At 41.3% G+C, this 21,523-nt stretch overlaps 1 long non-coding RNA gene across 1 annotated transcript; it reads right to left on the reverse strand.

Annotated features, from left to right (window-relative positions):
* Nucleotides 1–210: 210 nt before the first annotated feature.
* Nucleotides 211–21,522, reverse strand: LOC115339410. Its single transcript, XR_003922702.1, has 4 exons — nucleotides 20,018–21,522; nucleotides 6,609–6,719; nucleotides 3,322–3,491; nucleotides 211–277 (listed from the first exon to the last, which is right to left on the reverse strand). It is a non-coding gene; the product is annotated as an uncharacterized LOC115339410 (long non-coding RNA).
* Nucleotide 21,523: the final 1 nt, after the last annotated feature.

Consider the following 21,523-nt stretch of genomic DNA (forward strand, 5'->3'; position numbering starts at 1 on the left):
TGCATCTGTTATTAAACATTTAAAACAAATAATTCCAAATGTCTAGTATTAAGTTACAGGATGTGCTTGCTTCTATCTTTCAGCCACTTGCTATCCACTGCAGAATTACCTCATGTATTTTGTCCAGTGATGAGCATGTACCTACAGGTAGCATAGATGAAGCACACTTGTAAGAGGAGTGTTTACCACATGCATTTTCTGTGAAAAGCAGGAAAACTAAGCCTTAACTCCATCTTAGATTCAGCTGTGATCATCTCTACCAAAAGCTGAAGGGACACTAGAAGGCAAAACAGGCATTTTACAAGAGCACTGCATATGTTACATCTTGGCTGCAGCTGACATTAAAGCCCCTTTATATAACTACTATATTGAATTATAAAATAACATGAAAGTTTGAACTGGAGGTATCAGAGGACACTTTCCAGTGAATTTGCTCTGATGTAAATCTAGACTACCTCCAATTAAGTCACGTCAGGATTCTAAGGGTTTACACCAGGATACCATAGGAAGCCATTTATGAACATGGCCATAAATTCACAAGAAAACACTTGTCGCTCTTGTGATGTCATTTTTAAGGTCACAAAACACCAGTACAAAAGTTTACTTACAATACTATCCTTTTTTTCACTCAAAAGCATATGTATTTTCAGAACTGAAGCACTCCCTCAGTACCTTTTAAGTTCTAAAATGGCCACAATGAACAACAATCAGCAACACTCACGTGCTCTTCCAGCCAAAGGACAATTCAAACACTTTACCCTAAATATCATTTTCACAATGGCACAATTGTCCCACTGAGTCACTTCTGTCAGGCAAACACAGCAAAGACTATCCTATAGAGCAATGTGTCATGAATAAATATTGTCAACAAACCCAGAGTAATTTTAACTGAAATGAAAAATGGAAATTCCCAGGCACTACAAAAATAACTCTCTAGGTAAATCATGGGCATATGGTCTCTACTGTCAGGGAATTCACTCTGAAATTACATTCCTCCCTCTTCAGCATGAAATTCTGATTGTACTGAAAATAATGGAAATGCCCTTATTGATTTTACTGAGAGAAGGCTTTCAGCCCTGTCTTCTGAAAGCATTAGTCCAGAAAAGCATTTACTAAGTTACTCCGCTCACAGCCTCCCTTCAGAGCTTGCAGACAGGTGGGAAGTGCCTTGCCCTCACTTCACCTGCAGCCCCCCAGGCTTCCATCTCGAGCAGCTGAGCTATTGACATAAATGAAAAATCACAAAATTCAGCCCAGCATTAAAAAAGTGGTCTTGCTTCCAGTGAAATGAGTTGTCTTCTCATTTCACATGAGATGGTGGGCTAAGGTCAGACCTCTTACCACCTGTGTAACCACTCCTGAATTTTTCCAAGTCTTCTCAAACTCTCTGGCCAATTTAAAGCATTAACCTTCCACTAGGCAACGGAAGGCACAGGTTGGACAAACCAATTTCAGTATGCATCATGGCATGTCCCCCTGAGAGCTTTATCAGCTGTTTATTAGTGGTTGAGGAGAAGGTTGATAAAAACAGCTGTGCAGAAAGATTAAATATATTTCCCATGCTGACATTCATACTGACTCGGAGTTCACAAAATCCTCATAAAATATTAGCTGTAAAGCAGTATCTATCTAGGCTGGTCTTTAAACATATTACACTTCATTTTGTTCAATCAGGACCTTTCATCAGAAATAAAACAAGTAGAAGTAAATGAGAATTTATAGACAAATCCCTTGCCTCAAAATTTGCTGCTTTTACAAGCATTACACACAGCTACTACAAGAAAGGTCATGGAAAGAATGAAATTTGGATGAATGGACTGCAGACAGCAGCAGTAAACATTTCTGTTTGCCCTGGTAGCTTAATAGTGTGTGCAAAAGGACCAGAGGAGTGCAGGGGAAGAGTTCGCATCCTCACTCTTACTACTCTGGAGTGAATAGTGCAAGTTAGGTGCCAGGGAACACCTACTTGCAGACACCTACGTATCAAAGAGTTGTGAAGCAAATGGATAGAAAGGACCTGTAGAAGTTACCTAGGTGAATGCTTCTCACCAGTTTTTCACCACTAGCTCATCAGATCTTAGATGGCACATTTACCGAACGATTTAAAACCTCATAATGTTAGTGAAATATACAGCCAAATATAAGCAAACAAATGAATAAAAAATGACAGTAAAAAAACTAATGCATGAATGATCCCATTTTAGCGCATGTGTTGTTTAGTTATACAAGAAAACAATTATGAGAAAACCAAATAAGATATATCTTTCTTTGCTTAAAGTTTGGCTTGTTCTTCAACTAAAAAAAGCTGAGAAACATTGACATAGACTATTGCTCTGTCCTAAATGTTGTGTATGTTATTCCTCACAGTGTTTGTTTGCTCTGTAACCAAGTCTTTCAGGGATGGAAATTACACAACTTCCATGAGCGACACATGGACCAATCTAGTGGTCAGTTGAGTTGACTGAGTAATCTGTTGGTCAAAATGTGGCCCCTGTGATTCGTTCATCCAGCAATTTCTTAAGAAAATGAAAATAAGAATATAAAAACCATGTATAACCAATGTTCTTTCATTCTTTGCTGGAAAAGAGCACTCATTTTCAGAGAGAATTAAACAAGGAATAATTAAAAACTAAACACAAAAGAATGAAACATTGAAAGTCATTAGATCCTGAAACAGTTTTAATTACCTTTCTCAAAACTGCCCTGGAAGTCTATAGAAATGTTGTGGTACTAGGATGTTAAATCAAATACCAGGACCTAGCATTATATGATACAATGGCATTAGAAGATATTAAGATACCAGCCTTTCACATTTGCAGATCCTTCTTTACTCACAAGACCTGAAAGGTGGTTTGACAGTATTATTCTAGTCCCTGTCTACCGGTATTGGAGAAAAATGACTGTTGCAGTTGCAAAGCTGGCCAAGCCTGTTCAGAAAAAGTTTGGCATGGGAGTAGGAGTGATGCTGTACCTCAGGAATTAGGGATCACGTGCTCCTGTCACTAGCACATGAAAATCTGCAGCAAAATGTTACAAAACCTGCCTTCTAGTCTTAAGCACAAGCCAAGGCATCCCATCTGGTATGCCAGGCCAACACAGGGACCCATGTGCTGTTGTGCAAGAGTTGACAAGAAGTGCAAATGAAGATGTGGTACGTAGGAGGCAGGTGCTGCTGGTGAAAAAGCAATTTGCTGTATGGTAATATTATTCCTGTAACAATGCAGTAAAAGTAGCATAAATGGTCATCTCTGGAAGGCAATATTGTGCTATAAAACCAAATCCCTTACCCTCCAGAGAATACAGCTCATCTTGCCTGGCTACCTGAGAAAGTCCATCACTCTTTTTGCTTAATTGTCAAAATCAGCTATGAAGTTCTTCGTTGTAGGTTTGAATGTCTAGAGGCCGGGAAGAGGCATGATCAGTGGAGATTCCTCCTGGAATTCATTCTTCCTTCCCATCTAACACAGTCCTGGTGCTCTGACTGAAGCATGCTGTGAAAGATAGATTATATCAGTATAGTTTCAAAATATATGTTTGTTGTGTGCACATGAATATGAATTAATAACACTTTAATGTGCTTCAGCACTACTGAAAGCAAAGATTTGTTACTCAAAGATTCTCTGTACATAGGTAAGGACAAACTCTTATTCCTCCTTTTATATAAAAAAGGAAGATAATTTTCTGTCAGTTTAGCTTACTGGACATGAGATGAAAGATAACCAAATGGCTAGTAATTAAGGATGGTTAAGAGGCAAATTATTAGATATGAGAAACATTTTTTCACATAATCCTCTGAAACACCCTTCAGTGCAAGGCTTCAAGGCTGAACTAAAGGTTGCTCTGCATTCTATGGAACCTTAGTTTGTGAACCTCAATTAACTGAAAATCCTTCTTAAGCAAACAGGTTAATGTGCCCAGATGCTGATTAATTATATTGAAAATTCCCTCAAGCATCAAATCACTTGGTTATCTGAAATTGTTCTTTGGCCACTTTCTGCATACAGGTAATCAAGCATATGATACAGTCCAGATGTCAGCTTGTTATTTTACCTAGTAACTCCAGAAATGAGTACTAAATTGGAAGGAATACTGTGGCACAATTATCTAAAGTTATAGATAAATTGAAAAGAATTTCTATTTTCAATACCATGCAGCTCCTAATGACCATTTTAAATTATCCCTTACTCCTCAGGAGAAATGTCTGGCTATAGAATTATCACGTTAGCCTTGTCACTGTGGGCTAATTAGATGCTAAGCATAATGGCTCAAAAAGGAAAAAGCCTTCTTCCAACATTAATTCTTAAGAGGATCATTTGAAGAATTTGTGCAGCAAACTGTTCTTGTGCACAGTGCTCAGAGGAAGCCAGAGAAACACCAGCATTACAGATAATTTCCACTCAGCAAGACAACTGAGCACTCTGAAAATCATGATTCTGCCAAATCTCGGTCTGCAATGGTCAAGCATCTCTTTTAGAGAAACACCTGTATCAAATAGCAATTCCCAGGGACCATGACCATTTTGCTCACTTAGCTGAAAAAAGCAATCTTGCCTGCCCCAGGAGATGCTGCTGTGGAGACACTTCCCTGCCTGCTGTTCTGAAGAGCAACTACAAATTCCTTCCCTTAGCTATTGCTTAGGGTTTTTTTCTGTCAGGATTATGTTATTTGTATAGAAACGCTATAGTAAAAAACTTTTAACCAGGACATCTCCATGGATGCTAATTTAGTGCAATTATACTTAATGACTGTGAAACTGCTTAACAGGGATATATTCATTTAGTGACACAGGGAGTGAAGTATTAGCAAGCTCTTAAATCAGTATGAAATGCCAAACTTCACTTCCATCACAAACAGAGATTCTAGTAATAATAAGGAAATAAATGCCAAAGAAAAATGAAATGCTGTGAATAATCTCCTTATTGCTGTAGTTTTACTTTGGTGGGTACTTTATGCCACGGCAAGTCTTTTCAGAAGCATTTTTGTCTCTCTCTTTATAAGGATAGCTGTTTAATTGAGTTGGCTGTCTACCGGTTCAGAAGATTCTACTGAATTAACATTCAGTTTTGCTAATCAGATGTGCAGGTATGGTGTTCCTGCAGGTCTTTCAGTTAGAAAAACAAAGCTTATATGTTGAAGACTATAGGTTAGAGAAATGAAGAAGATATATTGCAGATATTATACACTCCTTAGTGTACCAGACTGCTTTTCTTCCTTTTAAATTTTATATCACTGTCACAAATCACTATTGGAAGAAATCTATGTTTTGTTTACATTAAATTATTATATAGGTATAGACTGGATGTTTAGATTAAGAAAAAGAAAATAAGAAACTAAGAAAAGAAGTCCATAATAAATAAGTGAAAAGTGTCTAAATCATTATTAAAATTGCTTAGCAGCTAGGATGGCTGTTTTTTCCAGCAATACACCACCAATCCAAATCACTCTAGAAATAAGGGTACAAACCCAATTTCCATTTATCCCTGCAGGTTATCTTCATGCCACAAAAACAGAGGAAGAGATGCCTACTGGACCAAAAAAGCAGGTGGTGGTGGTGAGAATAATAAACTACTTCTAGAAAGGAATTAATGAACAGTTAATGAGTAGCTTTATTTTCAGCAGCCCCCATGTAATTTCAAGACCTAAAGCCAAACCTGGCTGTTCCTGTGAAGATTTTTAGGGTGTGCAAGAACAGGATGGTCCTTATCTTTCTTGAAACACCTACACCTGCCCCGGGGCGCTCAGGACCCTGGCTCTTGTACTGAAAGTGTGAAGCGAGAGGGTTTCTACTGCTATGGCCAAAGATGAAATGGATATAGTGCAATAAAACCCTATACCAGCTACTAGAAAGAAAACTAACTCTATCCCAGCTGAAACCAGGACACTGTGTCATTGTCCCCCACTTCCAGGCCTGCCTCCCCGTGTTCACTACAGCTCCAAGAAAAAGGCATGAGGACTGTGCCTGAACACAAACCCTTTCCTGCCAAGTTTTCTCCCTGCCTCTGTATTCCCCACTTCTCTGTTCTCAAAGCAGGGGGCTGTGCTGCACTCTGCTCTGCATACTCTTGGCCAGCCTAGGAGAACAAATAACAAAATAGAACCCATTAATAGGGTTTTTATGCAGAAGAAAATAATTACTAGCAAAGTTTCTAATTTGTGAAGGTATATTTCAGATAATGAAAAGGACTGGGAGAAAGCGGTATATCATCAAGACTTCGTTTTGTGCTTCTTGAACCTCAGAGTTCTTTTCTTCTTTCATGGTACATTTTTTGTTTTCCTCTTTTTGGCCACTAAACTCCTCCAGTGAGGATAGGGAATTTCCTTCCTATACATGGACATCCTATCTTTTGGAATTTTTTGGAGTAAACATGCAGGCCCAGCTCTGCATCACTCAGTGAGGCTCTTAAGGTACGACTGCCTTCATCAGATAATGTCCTGTTATTGTTGGTTGCATAATAGAAATAATTTTTTGAAGCATGTCGAGGCTAGAAAGTAACCAGCTTTATCTAGAAAGACAGATTTCTGTGTGTTACTGTCTTCAGAGGAGTAGTAAGATTATTTTGTATTCAAGCTCTCCAGTTGCTTAGGAGTTGGCTGTATGCTCTTCACACCTGAGCTTTTCATCTTTCTTCCCTTGTTTTGTCATAGCTTCTTTTAGGATTCATGTTGAGCCAGACCACTCCTGAGAAGAAATTTACACTTTGGCACATCAGCTCCAGAAGCTGTAAAAGTGTAACAGCACTGATGGAAATTTCTTACTTTCTAAAGTACACAGCAAACTGTATGCATTACTTGAGTAAAAAAGATTCCAGCACTCCTGTAGTGATAGGACAAGGGGCAATGGTTTTAAACTGAAAGAGGGAAGATTTAGACTGGATTTATGATGAGGGTGGTGAGACACTGGAACAGGTTGCCCAGAGAAGTTGTGGATGCCCCATCATTGGAAGTGTTCAAGGCCAGGTTGGACGGGGCTTTGAGCAACCTGATCCTAGTGAAAGATGTCCTTGCCCATGGCAGACGGTTGGACTAGATGATCTTCAAAGGTCCATTCCAACCCAACCCATTTTGTGATTCTATGGGTCTTGTTACTCAAATCATATTTCAGAATACTTACAGTATGGAAATGCCCCAAAGAAATAGAAAAGCATGGCCTTCCTGTCTAATACAAAATTATGGACACTTTCTAGTAAAATAGGAAGGTATATGTACAAAAGATCAGCATGGAATCTTAATATAAACTATATAGGATCTCCTGAATATTTTCTTCAGCTGAGTTTCTGAACTCCCTGCCAAGCTGTTAATAATGTGAAGAATCTCAAATGATGAACACAGTTCATGTTGTTTGCAGAAAGAAAAGGTGAGTTATTATTTACAAGAAGATCTAGCAAGTAAGTACTAGATGTCAACTCATGGGTAGTTTTGTCCATACTGACAGGTTGCTGAGGGTATATACACCAGTTTTCTTCAATTTATCCTGGTTTGATTTCATTCATAATTGACAACTGCATTTGCCTTTTTATATTTGCAATAAAATACGGTGCAAACAAAATTTGGGAGTATACTTGCAGCAAATCTTGTATCAACACTGACTGGCTGCCAGATTTTGGAATCAATTCACTGATTAGTTTGAGAGTGATTAATGTGAGTGCTTAATTTGAATCCCTGATTTAAAAACATTTATAGAAAGAGAACTGACAGCATAAATAGCACTTCAAAGTGCTACAACTGTTCCTCCCATGAACTATGCTTTTGTAAAGTGTGTGGGTAAGTTTTTGCTCAGGTACAACATGCCATAAGGTGATGATGTTCAGAAGCCAAATTTTTCAGCCCTTCTTGCAATAAGAAATGATAATTGTTAACAGGTTTTCTGAGGAAAAAGTGAAAGAAAAAACACTTTTTTTCAACTGAGAGGCACACCAAGAGATGGCTGAATAGGGACTGATGGTTAAATTTTTGATGTACCCACACCTGGAATTTCAGCGTGCTGTATGTACACTACTTCTAGTCAGGACATGACAAGTAAAATTGCATTTTGGGTTCAGATAATAAAAGAACTCCCTGTAAAGAGTTCAACAGTTTGCTGGTGCAAGTGTTAACTAGACTTAAAGCTTCTCCCAGCACTGTCATGTCAGACCTGGCGCTCTCCCTCTCTGTATACCTCTGCCCAATACACGTGGGAAGCCTGTAGTCCATTGCCTTCCAGGCTGATCTGCTGTCCCAACTCTTTGTAGCTCTCCAGGAGCAGTGCAGGAGGGAAAACAAGGGGTTCTTGACACTAGGCCTTGTTTTGAAAGACATTATGAAAAAAAAGAAGTCACAGCATTAAAAAAAGCTCTCTTGCATAGATTATGAAGGAAACAACCCTAGGAGATCAAACAAAGTCAATTATTTCTTTTTATTAGGACACAGCTGCATGATCCTCCTTGAACAGACTGAATACATACCCTCTTGCATCTTTGAACTCTTGCCATGGGATACTGTCTTCCAATCCTTCTAAGCACTTCCCTTCTCAAAGTCAAAATCACAGCAGCATTTTAATTGATAAAATAAATTACTGGAACCTCTCATGTCTTAATTTATGTACATATACAATCATTGTTTAGTTGATCCTTTCACCTGTTTAAATCTGCCTGGCTGGCATGCTGGAAGCAGCCAGTTTTTAATGGAAAATGACAAATGCCCAACTGCATTACAGTTTTTTTCTATTCTCCAGCTCCTTTGGGAAAGATTTGTAAGTTAAATCCAAAATGCATTTAACACTGCCCACTAAGATCCAACACACTCTGTTGCCCAGGCAGATTTCCCAGATATTTGGAAGGTACACAGTTCAGAACTGATGTTCTCCTTGGCCAATTTATTTTTGTGAAGTACTTTTGCAGCCAGTAGCAAATTCCATTCTATTTCTTATGGGCATATGCAACATGAATAACAGTAAAAATTTGTTGTGCTGCTCTGCCTATACCTTTCTAGGTAAGGAAAGAAAATTGCCCCTTTTTCCTATTGAGTACTTCAGGCTGCCAATAAAAGTGAAAAGTTGCAGTAACCACCCATCACGATTTAGAATAGATTTTCATTGTTTTACAGAAATCAGGCAACACAGAGCTGACCTAAAGTGGTCAACAATGACCTGGATTATATTCAAATTAACAACTGAAGGGAGAAATCCTCCAGACCTCATCATTAGTCCTTCCAAAGCAGCTCCACCTTGATTTGGAGTGAATTGAATCCTATGGAGCTGGTATGTAGAATTAGGGAGAATGAATTCTGGCCCTTTATTGCCTCCTGCCAAGGGAAAAAAATTGATTATAATGTTAATACTTGACTAGTGGGCACATACTAGTAATTTGTGGGCACTACAGCGTAATTTTGCTGGGCTTATTCACTGTTCTTCAAAAACACAAAAAGCACAAGTTCTTGTTCCTTAAAAAAAGGGAAAAAACAGAAATTGCTTTGCAAAAACTTTTTCTTCATCTTTTGAAATAAGCTCATGGCAATCTGTTTTCATTTAAACAGTCAGGGATCTGGCTTGGGTCCTGGAGTAGACTCTGGTTCCTTTTAAAACAGGGAAATAGCTCCTAAATACATTGAGCTGCTTTTTGGAATTTATGAAGCAGAACACAAATCTATGAGCTGGCAACACTTAATGGTAATGAGGCAATTCTTACATGAGAGAGTTCATTACAGGATCAGCTCATGATGTTTTCCAGCAGCTGGAAAACGGAATCTTTTGCAGTCTGGGAATGAAAAATCTTGCTTTAAAATTATCTTGTGTATACCCCAATACACAATTAGTTTAAAATGGAAGCATAGCAGAATTCATCCTCCTGCTTCTAATGCAATGGCCTTTTTACTGAAGGAAGAAAATATGTTTTCCTCGTACAGTGCTGCTGCGCCAGCTGAGCTGCAGCACATGGGGGAGAGTGGGCCCTGCCTGTGCTTTGCTCCTCTGGAAATGTTTTGAGATGGTCAACCCTGCTCTTGCATGAGGCAGAAGCTGTCCTTTTATTCAAAGAGCACAAGGACAAGGATTGTGCCTGGCTCCGTGGTGCAAATAAGAGTCATTTCCTTACAAAGGCACATTTCTTAATTATCTGCCATAACTCCCCAAGTGGTCCTTCCTACTGTATTTTTGGCATCAGCTGGCTTCACAGCAAAAGAATGGCCCAAGAGGAACTTGAAGTCTCTTTCCAGTGTCATAGCTGGAGGGAGTTTGCCAGCACTGAGCCATGTAGATGCGATGCCTATCCTCCAGCTCACCCTCACTATTCTTCCACTACTCAGATTTTGACCAGGTTGAGTTGCAATATGCTGTTTTTCAAAGTGACTGAAATGGTTGGCCAGTGGATGCTACTACAGTAGAAAATCCAGTTGTTTAGCTTCTCATGTTGCTTTTCTTTTTTCTGATGGTCTGCAGCATGCGTGCTGAGAGATTCTCTAAATGATCCAGGGCTGCAAACACAATCACTCCAAAACGTGCAAGTCCCACGGGAAATATTTTCCCTCTAGGTTGCTCCCTGCTGCTCTTCAAACTATTATTTTCCAAAGATGCTAAGAGGATTATTTCACTTCACTTGCTACCCAAATACTGTCCCCAAGTTTAAAAGAGGCATAAATCAGTTGAAAGCAACAGAAGGACAACAAAACATCCCACTCAGCCTTTTTAAAGGTTGCAGAAGCCCCAAGGACACCTAGAATTGAACCTCTGTGGAGGTATCCGGTCACACCAAGTCAGCTGCAGTTTCTCACCAGTTACTGAGCTCGCTCCCACAATCAATGCTGGTGTAGGCGGCGATGGTGGAGACCAGTCAATGCTGATGTAGAAGAGGATGGTAGAGACAAAGGACAAAAGCTGATTCCCCCTATTAATTTGAGAACTCAGTTCCCCAGCCAGCTGAGGGAGCTGGCTGTCATCACTATTTCCCTCCTTTCCAGTTAGGCATTATGCAAGGCTCAAACATGCCTTAGGAGTGAGGCCGCAGAAGACACAGCTGGAGAATCAGGATGGGTGTGGGGAGAGAACGGAGATGAACTGTAAGCCATGGATTTTTAAAAGAAGGGCTTCTAGAAGAAGGAGCTGTGCATACTTTCTTGCAGAGGCTTGCAAACCTTACATTAGCAGCCTTACTGAAGTCAACAGATAGGAAGGCTGGGCACAAACAGCAATGTGAGTCAATGCCAGCAGTTATCACCATACTCTTATTTGTTGTCTCAGAAAAATGAATTACAAAGAACTACATAAGTTAGGTAATAAGCAGTATTTTTTTAAAAGAGGTGGATTGTGGGGCAGAATTCAAAGAAGCTTGAAAACTCTTGACTGGAAAGAGTGTTGAAGAATCACAAAGTGAGATGTTAAGACTGCTGAACCAAGATTTTTTTTTTGTTTCAGACAGAAGATGTAAAAGAAAAAAAAACAAGGCACACACAAAAAGCTGGCAGGAAAAGAAACAGGTATCCCAGCCGCAAAGAAGGCCAAACCATGAGCTAGAAACAGATTGCTGAAGGAAGATACCCAAGTAAGTCAGTGTCGTGGTTTAACCCCAGCCAGCAACTAAGCACCACGCAGCCGCTCACTCACTCCCCCCCCCCCGAGAAGACTGAAGTAGACGGATGCCTGTAAAGTTGAAAGCAGACAACCCTTTATTGCTAAAACACACATATACTTACAGTCACATATTCTGCAAAGTCACTGTACACGCGCACAAGCATAAAATATGATTGGTTATATCAACACTGTACACGCACATAAACATAAGATATAATTGGTTATACTAACTCTGTACATGTGCATAAACATAGGACATAATTGGTTATACCAACTAAAACATGCGAAACTTGTCTCAGTCTAATTGGTCAAGATAAACTGCCGAATGGAGGTTCTTTGTGCCAAGTTCCCTTTATCGTGGAATGCACACCTGTGTTCTTCTAATTGGCATCTTTCTTTTTTTGTCTTCTTGTTTATTCTGTTCAAGGTCTTCTAAAGGCGTCTGGAATGCTCTTGGGACCGTTAGCTAAATATGTGTCCACACACCCCCACCCAGTGGGATGGGGGAGAGAGTCGGGAAAAGAAGTAAAACTCGTGGGTTGAGATAAGAATGGTTTAATAGAACAGAAAAGAAGAAACTAAAAATGATAATGATAACACTAATAAAATGACAACAGTAATAATAAAAGGATTGGAATGTACAAATGATGCGCAGTGCAATTGCTCACCACCCGCCAATCAACACCCAGCTAGTCCCCGAGTGGCGATCCCCCGCCCCCACTCCCCCCAGTTTGTACACTAGATGTGGCATCACATGGTATGGAATACCCCGTTGGCCAGTTCAAGCCAGCTGCCCTGGCTGTGTCCTGTGCCAACTTCTTGTGCCCCTCCAGCTGGGAATGAGAAGCTGAAAAATCCTTGACTTTAGTCTAAACACTACTTATCAACAACTGATAACATCAGCATTATCAACATTCTTCGCATACTGAACTCAAAACATAGCACTGTACCAGCTACTAGGAAGACAATTAACTCTATCCCAGCTGAAACCAGGACAGTCAGCCAAGCATTTATTCTGATTTATACCGATGCTTGGCCCAAAGCCCCAAACACTAAAATATACTGAAGTAAAAGTATGAATCAAAATGCAACTTCAGCTTCAGATTAATTTTATAGCAACTTAAAATTATTGTTGTCCTTTAAAAAGCAACCACGAATGGTTTGAGTTTCAGAGACAAGTAAAATAAGGAACAGTAAGCTCTGAATGGGACATGAGAGAGAGAGACAGAGAGAAAATACCCTCCAACAAACCAACACCAGTAGCTTTCATGGTGTTTTCTCTTATTGAGATGAAAAGGCTGCAATTCTTGGTCTACAGCTCAACCAGGACGTACAGATTTGCACCAAGTTTCTGGCTGAATTTTTGCCTCTCTCTACAAGAATTCAAACTAGCTGGTAGCAGCAATTTCTGTCCTGAAATCCAATCTATAGCTCTAAGAGACTATCATGTTGTCATGGCTGAGTGAGACAAAAAAGAATTTCAGTGGTGTTTGCAAATAGAGTGATATGGCTGAAAGCCTGGGTATGCTCTTCTATGCTGGAGATGATATAATTTAACACTCTTGGACCCAATTTTACCCTCATTATAGGCAACTGAGAACTTCCCAGTGAAGTTGATGGGCAGAAATTAGACCTCTTACTGCGAGCTGACAGACAAATAATAATCTGCTACATAGGAGAATGTGATTTACCCCGCATGTTAAAAAAGTGATTTTTTTTAATAGCTCTATAATATCAGGGATTCTTTAAAAATATAGGACTGGCATATTAAGATGCAATAAATGACAATGCATCAATACGAAAAAAGCCAAGAGCTCAGAAAAGTTGCAAAATCTTTTGGTGAACACCCTCCCCCTCCCGGATGCATTACAGGTGCTTTTCTTGAAGCAGTGGAGCTCTATTGAGCGAAGGAGAAAAGCCTGAAAATGGGGGGAAAGGAAGCAGGAGAAGGTAGTTCTCCAAAGGTGAATCTGCTATTATTTTTAAGACCCCTTTGTTATTGCCAGCTAAATTGTAACTGGATTTGCTAGAGAGGATTCTGCTGAGCATTGTAGCACTCAGCCTTGCTTCTTCTTATGCTCTTGCTGTACCCAGACATGGCAGCAATGTTGCAACCCTTGAAGTACATGCTCATAAAAGCAAAACCCACAGGGAAGCCCGGTGAGTTTCTTTCCATGTGTTTTGTGTGCAAGGAGTGAAACCGTGATTAATTACCTGCCTCCAGCCACTCCTTAAAAGCTGAAGAGCTTTTCTTTGTATTTGCATGGCTACAGTAGCCATGGCAGCTGCTCATTTATTAGTTGCAGCATACATTAAAGCAGGCTGGGTAACTAGATTGTGTTGAAGGTGAAGATGCGTGCAAATTTCTACTAAAAAAAAAAAAAGACAACAATCTGTTTACTGAGAGCAGATAATGGCGATGCTAATCAAAATCAGAAACTGCCTTGTATTTTGCCATAAAGCAAGAATGACTAACAAGTTAATATTGCACTGATGTACATAATTATGCAGCTGATATGTCTAACTATCCCAGGCACCTGGTAGTAGATCATTCCCTAAAGATGGGCCTGAATCAACCATTTTCCTTTCAAATCCGAATAATCAAAATCTTTGACAATATTAGATGTTGTATTCAGACTGAGATTTAGATCTAAACATAATCACCGACTCCAGTGAGACGGAAGACTCTAGGAGTGGATTTCCCTGATATCTTAGTGTTTCAGTGAGGAAGGGTAAGAGTGGAGGAGAAAGGGCACCATTTGATATCACAGTATAAACATTACTGCTTCTGTCTCTGCCAGGAAGTTATCATTGAAAGAACAAGATGCAACTGTTTTTAATACTGTATGTCCACATGGGGAGATAATGAAGAGCAGCAATTCTGTTCTCGCTCCTTTCTCATGGGACAAACCCAGTATCATAGTGGTTGCTCCCACACATGGGTCTGGAGGGCAATTGTCATACTCAGTTATGGGACTGGCCGTAACTATTTCACTGCCCTCTTCCCTGATGTTCCGATAATTAACACCACTGGCCAACCAGATCTTCCCAGCCCTGCATCACCTCCCCAGATGCTGACATTCCAATCTCCTGCCAGCTGGCTGCCAGGCAAGTGTAAGAGACTGAATTGTTATCTTGAACCATTTGCCTCAAAGATTGTTAGGTGTGAGGGACTGGGTTGTCATCTCAAGGAACTGTGAACTGCTTATCTCGAGCCCTTTGTCTCTAAGATGGCCTGTTTAAGCAGGACACTCCTCTGTCCATAAGGACGATTACCAGGCCATTGAGGCATCCAGGGGAGGAAACGGGCTGGAGCTGATCTGGTGTTGATCACACGAAGGTCGTGTGATAGACGAAACCTGCAGCGCATGACATCATTGAAATATGCCCTATAAAAACCCGTAGAGACAAGCTGTGGCGGCCTTTTTCACCACCAAAGAATTGAAGATTGAGGACCAACGGGACGCCACTGGATCTGTGGTTGTGACCGTCCTTGCAACTCCCACCACAGACTGCTTGCCTGAGGACCAACGGGACGCCGCTGGATCTGTGGTGGTGACTATCCTAGCAATCCTATCCCAACTGCTTGCTTAATTTCTACCTTTTCTTCCATTCTATCCTATCGCCACCATTTTCCACTTTTGATACTGTTATAGACGCTCGTGACAAATTGGAGGAGCCAATTTGTATTAAATAAAAGATCGAATTTATTAGCAAGCGATAAAAGAGCAAAACAGCGCTGGGCGGCCGGGGAGACAGTGCTCCGCCACAAGCTCGCACCCAAACAGGGGAAGAGCCTCTTTATTTATACAGTCTTTTTAGTCCCTGATACGTGATGGCTGGCTGGTATCTTCGGTATCTTGTGCCATCAGGTGTTAAGTGGTCGTAATTTGCCTTCTGGTGGTTGTTGGGATGAAGGCCGAAGTCTTCCTCAGCTGTTCTTTAGGTGACTCAAGTCCCATTCATGCTCTGTAAACGTCTCTCTACATATGCTAATCATCGGTACTCATGGTCTTAGATAAGTGAAGAACATTCCTACCTACACATGCGATTTCATGATCAAAGTTAACCCGTTCATTACAGATACTTTTGATAATAAAAGCTCTTTTGACTATACCGCATTTGACCTCGTTTGTGTCTTAATCTCGCTCTTGGGATCATATAGAAACCTTCCCCGACATTGGATCGGGACAGCAAGCTGACTCTGCTTAACAACTGGGCTATCTCAGTAGGCTTTCTCCAAACTGTGCCTGTTCTCAAAGAGCTCACACTCATATCATCATCTCCCTTGCAAGGGGGGAACCACTTTTAATTTGATCCAGATTTCACAGCAGCCAGGACCTGCTTGCTGTTCTTTTCTTGGAAATTTTATGTTGAACCCCAGTTCTGTGATATCTTTTGCCTCTAAAATTCCAGCAAAGGTGAGTTTAATAAGCACATGCATTTACAACATAATACTCAGCCTTTTGTCAGTAGATGCTTTAACAGTCCCCGCTATCTCTTGGTGAAATTATTTCCTGCTGAGACAAGAACAAGTGGGAGCCAAAGCCCTGGAAATAGTGAGTCACAATTGTTTTTGGAAGGCCTCCCCTTTCCATAAAATCTGCCTATAGAAACAGACTTCCAAAATGTGCTAGCTAGTCTGTTAGTCCTTCCCAAATTCTAATCATCATACAAAATACGATTCCAGCAGATCTGCTTGCTTGGAAATACTTAGCATTTCAGAGAGGTCATCGCTAGATGGGAGCGCCGGAGCCCCGGGGAGCCGGGAAGCGTCTCCTCGCCCCGCGAAGACAGCGCGGAGGGGGGGGCGGAGGGGGGCGCGGAGGGAGGGGGATCCGGCGGGGGAGCGCGGAGGGGCAGCGCGGAAGGACTGCGCTGCCGCGCGGCCGCCACGCCTGCGCCGGGCTTAACGCCGGGGCTCGGCTCCCTCCGAGGCTGAACCTGCAGCTGCAAAGATCAGCTCATTTAGCGGAGGGCTGGTATTTTTATCGAAGAACACGTGAAATACGTATTCAAGGAGGCGCTGCCCGAGAGCACCGTTTTGGTTTTGTACCCAGGATTTCTAAGGACGACTAAATAGTCATACTCTTAAAAAAAAAAAAAGAGAGAGAGCATAAGGTGTTTGGCTGGCATTGGGGCTGACTTAGGCCAAGAAAAGATGGCCATTAGCTGACTTGTGGCTAATACAGATGAGCCATTTCTGAGTCTCAAATGTAGGAAGGGGGAAAATTACACAGGTCAGTCCTTGAGATTAAAGAGTTACTAACCTTTCATGTGAAGCTCAAAATGGGCTGAAATTTCTCCACGCTGTAAGCCAAAAGGCAAAACATTTTTGCTTCTCTGCTCTCGCTGCAAGGGGGTGGTTGGTAAGCACTATCAACAGCTTACAGGTATGTTTAGGGTATAATAAACCTTGGTTTTACAATTTCCCACTTTCTCTTTTCAATCCCCAAAGTTAAAAGTAGCTGCAGAGGAAAACTGCACTAGTATAACCAAATAGCAGGGATGTATGCTAGTACAATTTAACCTACCATGTGGCTTGTAGAGATTTATATCAGAAATACTATACTTGGCCTGAATGAAACATTAGCAGAAAAGTGCGTATGAAAGTATCACACACGTCTTGATGCTTCCGAGTACATGGTGTGGGAGTGCAAGGGAATGACATCTATAACATGATGTGTTAGTGACTGAAATAAATTTTGTTTAAAATAAATATCAATTTCCCCTTCCATATGGTCTCTCACAGAGTTTTGTGAAATTAATTTTGTACAGGCTGCTTTGGTAGAAGCATCCAGGAGCAAGTGATTCTCATTCCAAAACGATTAGCACATGACTAGGGAACAAATCTGTCAGTACGTCAGTCTGGAGACTAAACTTCAGGCAATTCTCCTGCTTTAGGTGCTTTTAAAGAAAGTATTCTATAAACCATTTCTCTCACCCATTTAAGTCCCTGGGATCACTGCCATGTCACATGCGGTGAAGTTGTGCTAAGTCAGCAGGACAGACTGTCAGAAGATTTGATGGAGCAGAATGGTGCTGCAGAAGGTTTTAAAATTTTTACGTGTACTAAGCAGGAGTGAGATGCACAAATCTTGAATCCCTTTACAAATTAGTAATGAAAAAAGTGCCACTCAGTTAAAGTCAACTGATATATTAATAAAACTTTTTAAAAACAAAAAATTATCCAAAACACTGACATAAAGAATCATTTAAATTAAAACCTCCCAAGCCCTTAAAACATACAAATCTGAGAGTTTCAAAAGGTTTGTTCTTATTCCAAGATACTTTAGAGTGGAGATTCATTAAATCTATTTTTTTCTTCCAAAGTAGTTTTGGTTTCATACAACATAAATACCTCCATAAGCCCTAGAATTAGGGAATTGGGTTTTCCTACAGAGTTGTCTCTCCTGGTTGATCAACATTGGTGTGCAACAAGAACTCACACTTCCTTGAAGTTCTTCCCACAGCTGAGATGTGGAAAAGATCTGTCTCCTCTGGGGATTCTCTGTCAGCAAAAACCTGGGAAGTCATAGCAGGTGCCCAGCCAGGACACCTAGAGGGGTTTTTTTTGCCTTCCCTCCACCCCATTTTAAGAAATTTGATTTTTAGAAACTGCATCTCTCTGTCAACTTTGGCAGAAATCAGCTAGTAGGTTCAAGAGTTGGAAGGGACTTCTACACTAGCACCCCAAAGCACAAACAATCTGCCTGAGCTTGATTAATTTAAGCCTTTTATCTACAGGAGAGTAGGCTAATAAGCGTTGCATTAAGCATTCTCGGTCAGTTCTATGCTCCACAATGACAAAGATTTTAAGTTTGCCAAAAAACAGCCCCAGTAGTTTTTTCAGTATCTTTTCCTTCATTGGTTAATCTTGCACTAGCACTTTTTGTGGTTCACAGAGATAATTCTTCCTACCGTTACAGACAACCTGCTATTTTTAAACAATGTGCATGTTGACCCCTACCCACTCATTTCTAAGCATGGGGTAAATTCTTGGTACTGGGGCAGGACTGTTAGAGATCCATAGAACACAGCACTGAGCACAATGAGTTTCCAGGATATTTCCAATCCTCATCCATGATTTAAATGAGATTACTGGTACCATAATGTTTTTGCTTTTCTTTATCTAAGCTCAGCTCCATAGAAGCAGCAGAGTTCTGACATTTTCAAGACACGATGAAAGGCAAAACAGTTTGCACATGTACCCATGGATGTTTCCTTTAGAAGGGAACCAGATTTAGGCAACAGGGAAAAAAGACGGCGATCTATCTGGCAGCTTATTTCATTTCCATTAACTTCAGCAGGGTCAACAGCCACTGCTAAGTGTCTCTTTTTACTTCTTGTATACATCTGAACAAACGCAGACCAAAGATGCAACAATGAAATGGTAGATTTTCCCTTCTATTAGTTTTTGATTTGGAGGAGCAACTAAACAGTATATAACTTAGGAAGGGGAGGAATGGTAGGAGAGTGCATACACAAGTTGCTCTTTTTCTGTTTTATTGTTCTGAAGCCACAAATGCACCCTCTCCATTTGTTGCACCCAGTTTAGCTTAACTAGAATTAACTCCAATTACCATGCATGAAAATGTGCCACTGTCTTTGTCTCAGCACTTCTGCCCACTCATGCTGTATTCCTGGCAGTACTGCAGAGGCTCTCACCCTAAGACAAGTGGCTGAAAAACTGTCTTGAACTGTGACTCTAGGCCAGCATGACTGTGTGCACAGACAGGAATATGTCTTAGCTAGGGGACAGTAACTAATGGCTTAGCTGGGAGCAAAGTATGCCTATGGGAGTTCCAAAAAGCCCTCAGTATTAAAAACCCTTACCCTCTTACTTTTGAAAACTGAATTTACCTCATATAAGCAAAGGGAGGAGAGCACAGCTAAGCCACAGGGGCTGACAGATGCTCCTCTCCAGCGAAGTCTGGAGCTTGACTACGTGGTCTCTGGTGTCCCTTCACAACTAAGATGGGTGCTTAGTCACGGGGGAAGCATAAGCACTCATGCACTCTGTTTTGGAAGGTGTAAGCTCTTATATTGTTAGCAGTAATGTGCTTCCTGTTCAAAAAGCATGAGAGGCGCATCACCAGCATGGGCTGGCCACCTTCTGACCAAACCCTGACAGTTTTAAATCCCTAACTAGGGGCTGCCGTAGCTACAGTCATAGTTCAATAATTTGAGCAGGAAGTAAGTCGCAGCACAAATACAGGTTCTGTTCTTCATTGAACACACAGCCAGAGCATAATTAGTATCACTTCCATGGGATTTATGCTTGCTAGACAGCCCCAGATACTTTCTTCTGAACTTGTACATTTGATTCCTTGAAATAGACTCCATGCATCTGAGTCAACTGAGAAAATATTTCTGCTTTAAATCCAATAACTTTTTCCATTAGAGAGTGCAACCCCTATATAATTGTTTTGCAGACAAGCCAATGGAGATTTGCTGATTACCCACTTACTGACTTACAAGAAAATGTCCAACTTCCCAGTAGCCCAAACAAGAGACTTTCAGCAGCCACTCAGTGTTCTTCCCACGCAGCTACCTCTACCCATGTTAGGCTCTAAAAGGAGGGGATGAAGTTTAAGGTGATTAGGAGTGATCAGAACAAGGTACCAGGAGCTTACTGTCTGTTTCAATGTAAAAAAGGGAGCCCAGGAGTCCTGACTTCACTCCACTATGAGAGGAGCTAAACAGTGGCGGTCAAGAGCGTCAGTGTTACAGCATGAAGCCGACCTGCCAAGCCTCAAGCAGAGCAGAAAATTGACTCAATTTTCCTTCTCTTCCAGATTCCTTTTGGCAGCCACGCTCCAGGCAGAGGGGTTGTGAGTGGAACAGTTATGTGCAGATCGTGGCATCACAAGGGGGAAAAAAAGGGCAGAACAGCAAGCTATGACTCTAGAAGGAACCATGCCTAGGCACCAATGTAGTGCCTATAGGTTTCCTACTTCTCACTCTCCTCACCCTAGTCCTAGCCCTAACTGTAACCCTAGGCCTGGGCTAAGATTTCTGCCCTGAGACATGCTGAACCTCCAGGTTTTGATTGCTGGTGCGAGAGTCCTGCTGGCAGGAAGCCCTCACTAGCACAACCCAAACAACTTTGGAGGCAACGTGATTACGTGACCTCTTGCATGGCTGGTGGAAATGATACATTTGGGTAAGTTTCCATCATATAGGCACTGACGCAGGGGACCCAAATGTCACTCCTCTAGTAACATGAGCATTACAGGTAGCAAGGGAACAACATGGCAAATGCAAAAAACCAAAGGGAAGCAAGAGCAAACTCAGCCTTAGGCTTCTCCTGGCTCTCAAGCACTTTCACATCAAAGAGTATGAAAGGCTCCTTTTTGTTTCACTCCGAGTTTGCTATGAAAGGCCTTTTTCTCATCTCTCAAGTACATGAAACGCTGTCAGTACAGACCTAGTAGTGAAGTCATCAAAAAAATACCTTCCCCCCACAGGCATCTAATGCCAAGCATGGTAGCTATTCTCCTGTTTGCTTGGCCAAGAGAAGGTCCTGACTGATGCACCTAAGGCCAGTTCTACCAACACACCCGATCTCCTCCCCAGTACTTTCATCATCCACACAATTTACGCTGCATCAGTACCAAGCTCACAGGAACAGATCTGCTGTACCCCCCTCAGCTCTTCCTTGACATCGCTGAACAAAGAGACAAAAATAACACAAAGACTGCCTGAACACATCACCGTTGCTGCTATCATTGTATCCTCTCCCCAGTACAAAGCATAAATCAAGAAGAAACCCTTCCAGGGAATATAACTAGGAAAAAAAAGTTCATCAGAAGAAAACCAGGCCAGATCACAGTAAAAGCTGGAAATTATGTCACTGAGGCAGGTAGTAATGCAAACCTCTTTTCCTTGCAGGCTGTGGAGGACAGCCCAGCAGCCATGCAGGTCACGCTGTCCGCCGGCGGCCGCTCCCACAGCAGCGCGGGCGGGCCGGCGGCGCCGGAT

This window comes from Aquila chrysaetos, chromosome 3, assembly GCF_900496995.4.
Source record: "Aquila chrysaetos chrysaetos chromosome 3, bAquChr1.4, whole genome shotgun sequence".
Lineage (NCBI taxonomy): Eukaryota > Metazoa > Chordata > Aves > Accipitriformes > Accipitridae > Aquila > Aquila chrysaetos.